The sequence below is a fragment of the Mauremys mutica genome, chromosome 1 (genome assembly GCF_020497125.1).
Source record: "Mauremys mutica isolate MM-2020 ecotype Southern chromosome 1, ASM2049712v1, whole genome shotgun sequence".
Lineage (NCBI taxonomy): Eukaryota > Metazoa > Chordata > Testudines > Geoemydidae > Mauremys > Mauremys mutica.
This window is the reverse complement of record NC_059072.1, coordinates 345190643-345203448: the sequence shown is the minus strand read 5'-3', so window position 1 is coordinate 345203448 and position 12806 is coordinate 345190643. Positions and strand designations below refer to the sequence as shown.

Sequence of the window (12806 nt, the reverse complement as noted above, 5' to 3'; positions counted from 1 at the left end):
GCCCCAAGACACTCCCCTAAGGATCCTACTTTCACAGTTTCTGCTTCTTCCACTAACCCAGAGGGTTGGTCACACTAGCAACTTATATCAGTATAACTACATTGCTCAGGGGGGTGGATTTTCCTGAGTGACACAGTTATACTGACTCCCAGTGCAGACAGCTTCTCCCATCAGCGTAGCTACTGCCTCTCAGGCATGTGGAGTACCTATGCCGACAGGAGAAGCCCTCCTGTCAGCATAGGTAGCATCATCACTGAAGCGCTGCAGTGCAACTGTGCCACTATAGCATTTGAAGTATAGACAAGCCCTGAGTCTCATCTGTTTTCCTTCTCTCTTCCCAGCCCCCATTCCCTACCATTCAGAACTTAGGGCCTGATCCAAAGTATAGTCAAGTCAATGACAGTCTGTCCATGGGTACCAACCCCATCATCACTGTAAAACCTGAGTGCCTTAGCTGAAAGGTAAAAGGCCAAGCTATTGCCAGCATCATCTGAGAGATCTGATGAACTTTTCCAAGTATTACCTTTCATTTCTCTGAGTCTCTGCACCCCCTGGTCTCCATCAGGCCTGGAACCAGATTTTCTGACATACCATGAGCAGGAAGTCCAGGAAAGCCCCTGAAAAAGCTTGTTCTTTACAGTAGTTCTAGTGCAGTTTTGCAGACTCCAAAGGTTTAGGTGCACTTTGAATAAGCATCCAGACTTTGAGGTGCTTATCTCAACCAAAGCTGAACTCTAAACGTTTATAGGCTAGAACAATAATACCTTCCATGTCTATATCACCAAAGGATCTCAGTGTTTTACAATTATTCATCCAGACTCAATATCCCTTTGAAGTACACTAGGTATCATAACCCCTGTTTGACTGATAGAAGAAACTGAGGCACAGAATGGTTATGTCATTTGCCCAAGGTCATATGGGAAGTCAGTGTCAAAGCAGGAACCGGAACCCAGTTCTAGTGACTTCTAACACCCTGCTCTAGCCACTACACTGTGCTTCTTTTCTGGCTGACATCTCAGATGTTTAATTGTGACTGCAAGTTGTTTTTCCTTTCAGAAGTTTGCAAAATCATTGATATGGAGGTCAGTAAACAAACAGGACTGTTGTAAGTGAGTTCAATTGCAGTATAACAGGGAGTTAATTTTCAGCAGTGTGTCTCTAGAATATTCAGCTGAGGACAAAGATAAATTAAGCAATGTATTGGCAGACTGATATATTAATTCAGACACTATATTTATCTATCTTCTAAACTATCAGATCCAGCAGCTTTATTCAAATTCATTTCCTTCAGTCACAATATGTGTAATGAACTTGGCTCCTGAATATCACATATGCAATCACCCACACAATGTCCAACAGTGCCAATCCAACCGTTATCACCCAGAACAGTTTCTTCTGACACTAGCTGTGCCTTTGCTGATTCTATGAAGAGAGAATTAAACAGATTTACAGGGTCTTGTTTACTATTGTGCCACATGCCATCATAAAGCAGAACTAATTCAATTTGATACACATTCCAATTTCCATAGTGCTCAGTCAAGCAAAAAATAGTCTCTTTGGCTTAAGCATCATGGACATTCTGAGGCCATCCTGCACTCAGTATCTACTGAGGTGATCAAAGGTTTTTCATGCAAGTCCCTCCCTTTCAGCAGCCAGGAATGCCTGACAAAGCCATAAATGCAAAGCAGCTGGAGATGGAGGAAAAGTTATTGACTATGATTTTTCGAAGTTGCTGAGCTACTGATGCTCCCATTGATATCTATAGAAATTGAGATTTCTTAGCACCTCTGATAGTCAGGTCACTAAATACAGCTGGCGAAAAATAGGCGTGTTCTTTTCCCAGAAAGTGTCTAGGTTTTAGTGAAAAATTGAAAACTGAAATGTTCCTACCAAAACCCAAAATATTTTGATTTTAATCAAAAACTCCATTATCCCCTGAAAAACAGTTTTGATGGAAAATTTTCAACCAGCCCTAGTCTTCCTGTCCATTCCCCTATCAGCATAAGATTCTTCCCTAAATCATATTTCCAATCTGGGTCATTACTAACTTTGACTCTCTAAATTGCCCCTTGAGGCTTTGATTAGATATGGTATTCTTTTTCTTTACTTCCTCACCTAAATTGTTGAGTAGATATTCAGGGTATGATTTGCAAAAGTGTTCAGTGTTAGCCTAATGTTGCTCCCATAGAAGTCAATAGGAGTTTTGAAAGTCCAGCCTTTAGACTGCAAGTTCTTTGAGGAAGGGACTGTGCTCACTCTTGTGTTTGTAGAAAGCCTAGCACAATGGCGCTGTCAATAAGACTGAGGGATTTAGATCCGACTGAAATATCAATATTAAATAGCAAAGGTCTGATGGCCATATGCAGAGACACACCATTAGTCATCAGCCAGGACTGAATCCATGACCTTAGCCTCAGTAGGATACCACTTAAATCAATGGATAGGATACCACTGATTTCAATAGGTATTGGATCAGGCCTCAGAAATCACTGCTCCTGCACCACTTAAGCTAAAGAAAAACTCTTTTAGATGTGCTAAAGTAGTAGGTTGTCAAGGGAGGCAGCCACTAGAGGGAGACAAAAATATGCACTGGGACAGTGTGGTACGTAGTGTTGCTGCATCGCATTCTTTAGCACTTTGTCCATTCTCGTGAGAAATGACTTCTACAGACAAGAAGGATTTCTATTTTTGTGGTGACCTGGTTTTGGAAGAAAATGCAGAAAATCTCCACAAAAAAAGGGGGGGGAACACTGCATTAATTAGTTACTATTTTGATAATCTAAGGCTTTAAAGTCAGTTCCTTTTTTTGGAATATTCCCAAAGCTGTGAGTAAAAATGATTTAATCTCAGTCCACAGAACAGAATGATTCAATGTTTAAAGCTCGACTTTCCCTCGTTACATAAATCCTACTTTACTAATATGAATTCATTATCTATGGAGTTGAATAGGAGCAATGATGTTCCTATTCCAAAGCATGACATAACCGAAGATTGAAAGGCTAAATCTTGCAGTGAACGGCGGTATGTTATACATATCTACTCCCAAAAAGGATGATATTAGCAGTCCCTGGTCTGTAAGCTGTAAGGCCCTGATCCAAAACCAATTGGGAATTTAGGAGACCAGTCACCATCTACCACTCATCCAGAAACTGCAGAAACTAAAGCGACAGTACCATTGAGCTCCCTCTGACACAGTAGAATTGTCAGGCCTTTTCTCTCTAAAGAAGTCTTGGATTGGTTTCAGGATCAAAAAAAATGGACCAATATTTATGGCTAGATCATGTAATAGCAAACTGCCCAGAGCATGGGGTGGCAGACAAATGCACGGTCCCACCAGCAACCTAGAGAAGGAATAATCCTGCTCCCCATCCACCTATATGGGGAGGAAAAAGCAAGCGGACAGACCTGTTCATTCCTATGCACTTTGACCAAAGGTCAGATCAGGCCACACAGCAGTGTAAAATGAAGGGGTTTCATTCCCCTTTTTTGTGGACATATGAACTGGACAACAAGCTAGTACTTAATGTCCCCTTAACAGAAACTGGCCAGATCCAAAAAACTGCACGCACCCCTCGGCAAATAACATGGGCCAAAAAAAAAATTAATGGAGATATCCTAGCTTCTAGGATGAGAAGGGACCCTTCATTGAGTCTGGGCCTCTGCCTTCACTAGCAAGACCAAGTACTGATTTTGCCCTAGATCCCTAAGTGGCCCCCTCAAGAATTGAGCTCACAACCCTGGGTTTAGGAGGCCAATGCTCAAACCACTGAGCTATCCCTACCCCTTAGGCCAAGCTTTAAGACTAAGGTTATGTCTACACAGCAACTGTGAGGGTGCTTCCCAGTGTGGGTAAACAGACACATGCTAGCTGTGCTCAAGCTAGCAGAGTGGCCATGGCACCTTGGGCTAGCCACCCAAGTAATTACCCAGGGAGTCAGGCAGGATTGTACTTAGAGGAGATAGTCCATCCCACTGCCCATGCACCAGAGCTAGTGTGTGTTTGTCTACCTATGCTGGGAAGCAACCTCCCAGCTGCTATGCAGACATAGTGACATAGCTCTCAGATATGCTGAGCACCCACAGTGCCCACTGGTTTCAATGGTCTAAAGCTCTGTGTCTCAGTGGTGTTGAAAGGATGCCCTTTGAAGAGGTAAATCCCTGTGTAATGTTATTATTGTCAGTGCATTATATTCAATGGAAATTAAAGAAGTTCTGATGTTAGCTCCAGCTAACATCTAAAGTCTTTATAGGCTATATTTACATCCACTATTAGCTAATTCAGGGGTAGGCAACCTATGGCACGCATGGCAAAAGTGGCACATGAGCTGATTTTCAGTTGCACTCACACTGCCCGGGTCCTGGCCACCGGTCTGGGGGGCTCTGCATTTTAATTTAATGTTAAATGAAGCTTCTTAAACATTTTAAAAACCTTATTTACTTTACATACAACAATAGTTTAGTTATATATTATAGACTTATAGAAAGAGACCTTCTAAAAATGTTCAAATGTATTTCTGGCATGCAAAACCTTAAATTAGAGTGAATAAATGAAGACTCAGCACACCAAATCTGAAAGGTTGCTGACCCCTGAGCTAATTAATACTATAGGCTACTGGGCTTGATAGTATCCACTTGGGAGAAGAATAATTCCCTCCCCAGCAAAAACCACTGGGTGAAGTTTTTTGGCTTATGTTATGCAGGAGGTTAGTCAAACCAGCTGATCAGAGTGGTCTCTGCTGGCCATAAAAAATCTATGAATCTGTTATTTGTTTTTTTAGTGCTAAGTGCTGCTCAAAGGTAAATGGGCTGATTTGGAGAAGACACGTATACATTCCAGTTAAATCATTAGGAGCCACAGATGTTCAGCAATTTGAAAATCAGGTTCTAGATCGTCCCTCTGTAAAGAAGTCCCATGCTAAATGACTGACACATACACAACAGGACACACTGGACAAGTGTGGGAGGCTGTGGGATTTTGTTTAATTTTTTAGAATTCACCACTTATGGACAGGAGCTACAACTCCCAGCTCTGGTACAGACTCCCTGTGCGATCTTCTCTTAGGGACAGACCATGACTGGTATTTAGGTGCCTAGTGGGTTTTCCAAAAGCTGGAATCAATGTTTTAGGTGCCTGGGTGCTTTTGAAAATTCCAGTAGGACCCTAAATGTCTTTAAAAATCTGAGGATAATAATGCTGCTTCCCTTCTCCCACCCATTGTCTTGTCTATATAGATTGTAAAGTCTTTGAGACAGGGACTGTCTCTTATCATGTTTCTGTACAGTGCCTAGCACAGTGGGGCTTTGAGCTCATTGGGGCCTCTAGGTCCTACCATAATACAAATAATAATAGTCACTGGTGGGACAAATGCTAAGAAACACCCCCTGAAAGCCTCGGTATTGCTTTTAGCCAACTTGTGTGTAAAAATACTGTGATCCTCCCAACATTTTGGGGGAAAATAAGTCAAATTGTTAAACACACTATCTATTCTTGCTTCTTAAGCACTGTGCCCCTATGCATTTTAATGTACTCCTTTTCTATCAAAGGCATTATTTGGTATAAGTGACAACGTGACACATTTAGTAGCTTTGTAAATGTACATTTGAAAAATCCTGGCTGTCATAAGATAACCAAGCTGTCAGAATGCAAAGTCGGAGCGAAGCAAGGTGATTAACTGAAATGAGACTCACATGAAGAATTTCCTTGTCACTCTGTGGAGGCATCTGCTGCAAATTCAGACTCTCAAGTCGACAGACACTTTGATCGTGGGATGATTTATGTCAGCCGTCAAATGTCTGAGTGGCAACCACACATCTGTCGCCAGGACAATGTGGTATAAAAGAGAATTTAATTGCTTCTGGGTTATAAATAAAATGAACATTGCAGAATAAATTACACTGTTAATTTGTAGATTGTGCTATCAAGGGCAAGATAACCTACTGGGCATAAAAAACTATGTTATTTTTGCTACTAGGAGGTACTGTCAGGAGGAATGTTTTAGTAATAAATGGCAACAGCCTCCTTTTGGTAAGAGCCTACACTCTGAAAACACATCAGGCTGATGGATCTGTCACATCTGTCTCATATTTAATCAACTGCTGTAGGTACTAATGGAGGAAACAATCTGGAAGAAAGGACTTGTGTATACCAACTATTAAAAATACATTTAACATTTAGGTGATTTTCTCCCAATCTCCCCCTCTTGTTTGGAAGGCAACCATTTTTGAGAAACCGTGTGTTTACGGGGGTTCTATTCCTTGCTCTGCCAGTGACCTGCTGTGTTGGCCTGGGCAACTCATTTCACCTTTCTGTGCCTGAAACTCCTCTCATCTGTTATGTGTCTTCTCTGATCAGATTGTATGCTCTTTAAGACAAGGGCCATCTTTCACTATATAAAGCCTAGCACAATGGGGCCCCAATTTCATTTGAGGACTTTTTATAGGTGCCACTGTTGTACAAATAAATAACAACCCTTCCTACTTTTTATATTTGAACTTCTCAAGCAGTCTCAGCAGGGCCAACACCTAAATCAATAGCTCTAAAACAATAGCTCTTTGCACTTATCTAGTGTCTTTACCTGTGGATCACAGAACAATTTACAAACATAGCTTTATTCTCACACTGACTCTATGAGGAAGGTAAACATTATGAATTTGCATGAATAAACTCAGAAGCAGAGAGGTTCAGAGACTAGCCCAGGGTACAAGCAGATCAAACCATTTATTGTGAATGATTTATCTTCCCAATTTAGCCCCTTTTGTTGTGCAAAGGGGTTTGGGGCCCAATTCCAGTTGCAAACCACCTTAAGTTAAAGACATAGGGTGGAAAGTTGGCAGAGACAGCCACACAGTGAAAGCCCGTTGGCTGACACAGAGCTAGTGTAAGGGGTGTATGATATCTCCCTTCCTAAGCCCTGGCCTAGGGCATTGATAGGGGCCAGGAAAGGAGATATTGCTTTCTGGTACTCAGAGGGCACACAGGAAGCAGAATGTAAGTTACAGAAGCCCCGAGGTTGCTCTAACTTATGTAGGGTGGTTGGGAAGGACCTTGGCTGTCCCAGAATATGATGAGAGCAAAGGTGGGCTTAAAGTCATCCTTGTCTGCCCAATCTGGTCCTAAACTGATCCTGTCAGTGAAGCAACTTAGAAGCAGGGCCTTTGCTTTTAGCAATGTAATCATTATTTGTAATTGTTTGACTAATGCTTTACATGAACAAATTTCAGCCTGTCAACTATCACTTGGACTATTTGCTATTTGTGGTGTGTGAGTGGTCACCCAAGTCATGTGGTATTGTAACGACTCCTTGATTGGATGACACACATTTTAAGCTAGTGAATGAGTAGTGAAAAAAGAATGTCACAAGGTGGCCTGACCCTTTATGGGAATTGGGCTCAGCGCCCCCCGTATCTAGTTATCCATTCCCAGCTGATGGGTTTGGGTTTAGGTAGGTGCTTGGGTCAGGTGACCAGGATCATCTGCTAGTAGCCTGGGGGTAGGACTTCCCAGTATGAGGGAACCGGCTCCATAAGTGAAGAGAGAGAAGAAAGACCTGTAAGAAGTGAGAAGACTCCTGCAGCCGGTGTAGAGTAAAGGAGAACTGGGGAAGGGCCTCTCCGCAGCAGCCAGATGGAAAGACCTGGTTGGAACTACCTGCTATAAGGAGCAGGAGCAAAAGTCAGAAGAGGACGAGTTTTAAGGAAATGCTGGGCAGCAGGACCTGGGCTTTTCAAAAGAACTATTGAGCCCAGGAAGGGGCTAAAGAGACTGTGGAGTCAGGAAAATATTTGTTTTGATATAAGTGGACATTTAAACTGTGGTGTTTTTTTAACAAACCAGGCCCCAAGAAGGGTAGTGTTTGGTTTACACAGGACCCTGGATGCAGTTATTGGGAAGGCTGAGGCAGAGACAGGACCTGATGTTGGATCAAGTATGATCCTGTCACAAATAACAAACCATCTTGTTCATGCAGCAAGGTCCTTATACTTATGTAAATACAGATGTTCTCCCATTCCCCACACACAAACCTATTCATATGAACACTTACTACTAGTGCATAAAAGGGTAGTTCAACCATCGGCAAACCATGCAGCTATCTGAAATCTGAATGACTGTTTTGCTAACACGGTTCTATCATGTATTTACCCAGCTCTATCCAAGACCAAGCAACAGAGCTGGGAATATAACCCAGGAATCCTGACCCCTATTCTGTGTTCTAACCACAGAAACACAGTTCTTCTACTCTTCTGTCCAGATACTTTCCTTCTAAGCTAGTTATGTTCAATAATGATTGTGCAGATCTCAAAGAAAAAGATAATTGTGTAGCTTAGGCAAAAGCATTTTGTTTACTAAGGTTGAGATGCATGGAGGACCCCTGGCTTTTCATCATTTTGAAATCATGGAGGGTTTTGTTTTTAATTTGCTGGCCTTAATGAACAATAATGATGTGCCGCATGATTAGCTGAGTTGATAGCAGGTGCTTAGCAAGACTGATACCTAATGCCGTCCAAACAGGACACCAGAAAGACTCCTCCATCCTCCACTTTGAAGTGCTGGTTGAATGTAAAGTTTCAGAGATGACCTCCTTATTTTGTTTAGATATTTTTAGAGAACCATCCCCACCAATATTCAGTATGACTGTGCAGTTTATTGTAATTTCCCATCTACTACTGCATGAGCTCCAATTGTAAAATTAATTCAATATGCTCAAAATGATCGAAACTAGCAAGCGCCACAGGTGCACTTGCAGTGGGACTTTTCTGGAGCATACATTGCTGAATCCTAAAAGGACTGTGCTTTGGCATGATCTGACTGAGAGCTATTATATATATATATATATATATATATATATATATATATATATATATATATATATATATATATATATATATATATATTATATATATAATATATATATATACCAAGAAGAAGGATGGTCTTAAGTTAAGGAATTGGGCTGCAACTCAAGGGAACTAAGTCCAATATCTGGTTCTGCCAAAGATTTTTTGTGTGATCTTGGACAAGTACTTAGTCTCTGTGTTTCAGTTCCCCATCTGTAAAATTAGGCTAATAATGCTTCCTTTATCCCAACTGTTTTCTCTGTTTATTTAGGTTCAGGGCAGGTACCATCTCTTAATATCTGTAGAGACAGTGCATAGCATAATGGCACCCCCTAGGTGTTTCTGCAATTTTTATAAGATTCCAGGATTGTCACTCTGTGTCACTCTGAAGTCTAGATTGTCTGTTGAGTCAGTGTGAAGTGAGAGAAATCAGTTACAAGCATGGGTGAGAGCTATTTTTGTTTAGAATATTGCCATGTTCAATCATCACTGGGATTTGTGGTCCGTTACCATCCAATTTTTATGTTCTCAGCTATTTTGACTTTACAAATTACATCTTTGCACAAGCAAGGCATGTAGCTATGCTGTGGAAGAGACCTAGACCAAAATGATATCATAGGTTAATCCACCAATCACCACCCTTACTGTACAGCTAATGTGCATGCAACAATTTCATTGGGTGTATGAAAGAGACTTCCACAGATGGTGAATTACTTAGTCCAACTGAGATAGTTCTTCAAAATAACCCACACAACAACACAACCAGCACATGCCATACCCCCGAGCACACATACACACTCACCAGCACACACACCCCTTATTCTCACCTGAACAAATCAACACAAATCTCTCAGGATTGTCACTCTATCCGTTTATCACTCAGAAGCCTAGAATGTCTTCTGAGTCAGTGTGAAGTGACTAATTATACTTTTACACTCTTTTACGCTGTTATTCAGCCATGGTGGCCTTTTTTGTGGGGGAGAGGGAGAGATCCTCTTACTGTTGTTTTTTTTAAACTTGGGGTATATGTTTAATTTGAGCCTCTAGTAAGGTGTTTTGAAAGTTTTCATGCAGCATGCAGCTAAGGAGGGAAGGATAGCTCAGTGGTTTAAGCCTACTAAACCCAGGGTTGTGAGTTCAATCCTTAAGAGGGCCATTTAGAGAACTGGGGTAAAAATCTGGGGATTGGCCCTGCTTCAAGCAGGGGGTTGAACTAGATGACCTTCTGACCCTAATATTCTATTAATTTCATTCTTACGATTATTCATTTTAATTTCTGCTTCACTAGTTTCCTCATTTTTGTGCAGTTCCCCTTTTTGAAGTTAAATGCTACTGTGGTAGGCTTTTTTAATATTTTCCTCCCACAAGGATGTTACATTTAATTCTTTTATAGTTGCTATTACTGAGCAGTTCAACTATATTCACCTCTTGAACCAGATTCTGTGCTCCACTTAGAACTAAATCAAGAATTTCCTCTTCTCTTGTGGCTTCCAGGACAAGCTGCTCCAAGAAGTCATTAATGGTGTCCTGAAAGTTTATATCTGCATCCAGTTCTGAGGAGACATGTACCCTGTCAATATGGGGATAGTTGAAATCTCTTATTATTATTGGGTTTTCTGTTTTCATAGCCTCTCTAATCTCTCTGACCATTTGACAATCACTGTATCCATGCTGGTCAGCAGTATATTCCTACTGCTATACTCTTCTTATTCAAGCATAGAATTTCTATTCACAGTTTGATTCACTCAAGATATTTATTATATTATTATATTATATTTGATTCTATGCCCCTGAACTCAGATCCTTCATTAATGAACTTTGAGCTTGGGCTTCTTTTCAGATTCCCCATAACACATGCCACCCCTCCGTTGAATGCACAGGCCCAAATTCAGGAAGCTGCTAAGCAGGTGCTCAACTTTAAACATCAGATTCAATGGCTGGAACCACTTTAAGACCATTGACAAATACTTGAATACTATTATTTAGTGTTTCTGTAGCACTTTACATCTTCAAAGAGCTGCACCACATTAGCTAATTAATACTTGTAATGAGAAGACAGAAGTCAATGGAGCTGCATCTATTTATATCAGTTACACCTGTGACCTTCAAGGCATGCTGCAAGAGTCACTTATTCTCTACCCCCAGGGTTTTTCCTGGAGAGGAAGTTTGATGGGGGTACTTTTGCACAGAATAATGTCTTGTGTTACAGTTGCAGAAACTTCATAAGGAATCATTTTGACTTATTGTGGCTGTGCCATCATTATGTGGGAGATGACCTGAGCTATCAGACAACAGATTTGAGCTGGAGAAGCCATTTGAAGAAGATCCTGTTAACTGCCTTTTTGACTCACAGATTATGTAGTTTCATTGATTTTTAAGGCCAGAAGGGAGCAGTATGATCATCTAGTCTGACCTCCACACAAGACAGGCTATAGAAGTTCTCCCAATACTTCCCGCTTCAAACCGAACTGCTTGTAGTGTAACTAGAACATAGATCTTAGAAAGACATTTAATCTTGATTTAAAGACTCCAAGTGCTGGAGAACTTGCCTCTTCCCTTGGTAAGTTGTTTTAATGACCAACATAACTGTTAAAAAAAACACATCTTATTTACAGTATGAATTTTTACTCACTTCAACTTCCAGCTACTAGAGATCTTATTATGCCTCTGCCTTTGTCTGCCTGATTTAGAAAGTACCAGAAAAATATATTCTCCCTGTGTACATACTTATAGACTATCATCATGTTTCCTCCTAATCTTATCTTTGATATACTAAAAAAGATTGAGCTGCTTCAGTCTTTCATTGAAAGGTATGTTTTCTGGACTACAAACCATGCTTGTAGCTCTTTTCTGAACTCTCTCTAATTTTTCCAAGATCTTTTTTGAGTATGAACACCCGCATTGGACACAATATTCCAGGAGTGGTCTCACAAATGCCAGAGAGAGATAATATAACCACCTGAATAGTTCCCCACATTTACACACTGAAGAATCATGTTAGCTTTTTCTTAAAACATCAGTGCTGGTAGTGTGTTTTTAAAAAAAAGACTGAATATAGACCATCAACTCTTGCAAGAGAGATGTTTCTTTGTGTTACTTTTTCCTCAACAGAAAAGCCAAAATTAGTCACCTTTTCCTTCATTCATGATAGATCTCCTGATGAAGGCAGAGAAAGTAGGATTTAGAAATCCAAAAGACATGTAATCAATCCCTCACCCTAATCTCTGAAGTCAGGTTTCTGGGCAAACAGAGGCTCATATGGATAAGGTTGGTTCAGCTAAATTTAAAAGATATCTCTTAAAAAAAAATCACAAGCAACTTTTCTATTTTTATCGGGATGACAGAAGGCGAAAAAGAGTCACAAAGAAAATTAGAACTAGCTCACTCTAGCATATTGCTACTGCCACAGACAATGCTAAATGATATGTCATTAAACTTTTAAAGTAGAAAGTTCCTGCTCTCGTGACAGCTGTTCTATTGTGTAATGTGCTGAGGAAGACACCATTAAGGGTAATTAAACAAAAGCATGAAACATAAGGAAAGAGACCTTCTTTCTTCTCGAAAGGAAAACCTTCTGTGTATAGACAAAATTATCGCTCTTCATTGACCCCCCACCATAACATCACAGAATAGACAGATGTCCAACTGATGGCAGTCAGAGAGGGTGAAAATCTCCCTCTGCTCTTCATTTAGTTTCCCCCTCCACATGCTTCTCTGCCACCCACTTCCCAGCATATGTTTTCCTGTTTCCTAGTCATCCTCTTCCCCTGCCCATGCTTGGTCCTCCTCTCCCTCTGAAAACACTTCTTTGCTGACTGATTGCTTACTAAATTCTCAACTTCCCCCGGTGCTTCCAACACACTCTGCCTCGTTCCTTTCATCCTTACTTCCCTGAACATCCCAGTGCCATTGTTTTCTCCTGGCTCTTCTCCCATTAGCAGCTGCTGGTGGAGCCTGACAATTCCAGTCCC

At 40.9% G+C, this 12806-nt stretch overlaps 1 long non-coding RNA gene across 1 annotated transcript; it reads right to left on the bottom strand.

Moving 5' to 3' along the window:
* Positions 1-1317: 1317 nt before the first annotated feature.
* On the bottom strand, positions 1318-10382 carry LOC123376664. The gene is made up of 3 exons (XR_006581876.1): positions 10261-10382; positions 5689-5812; positions 1318-1422 (listed from the first exon to the last, which is right to left on the bottom strand). It is a non-coding gene; the product is annotated as an uncharacterized LOC123376664 (long non-coding RNA).
* Between the last annotated feature and the right edge of the window lie 2424 nt (positions 10383-12806).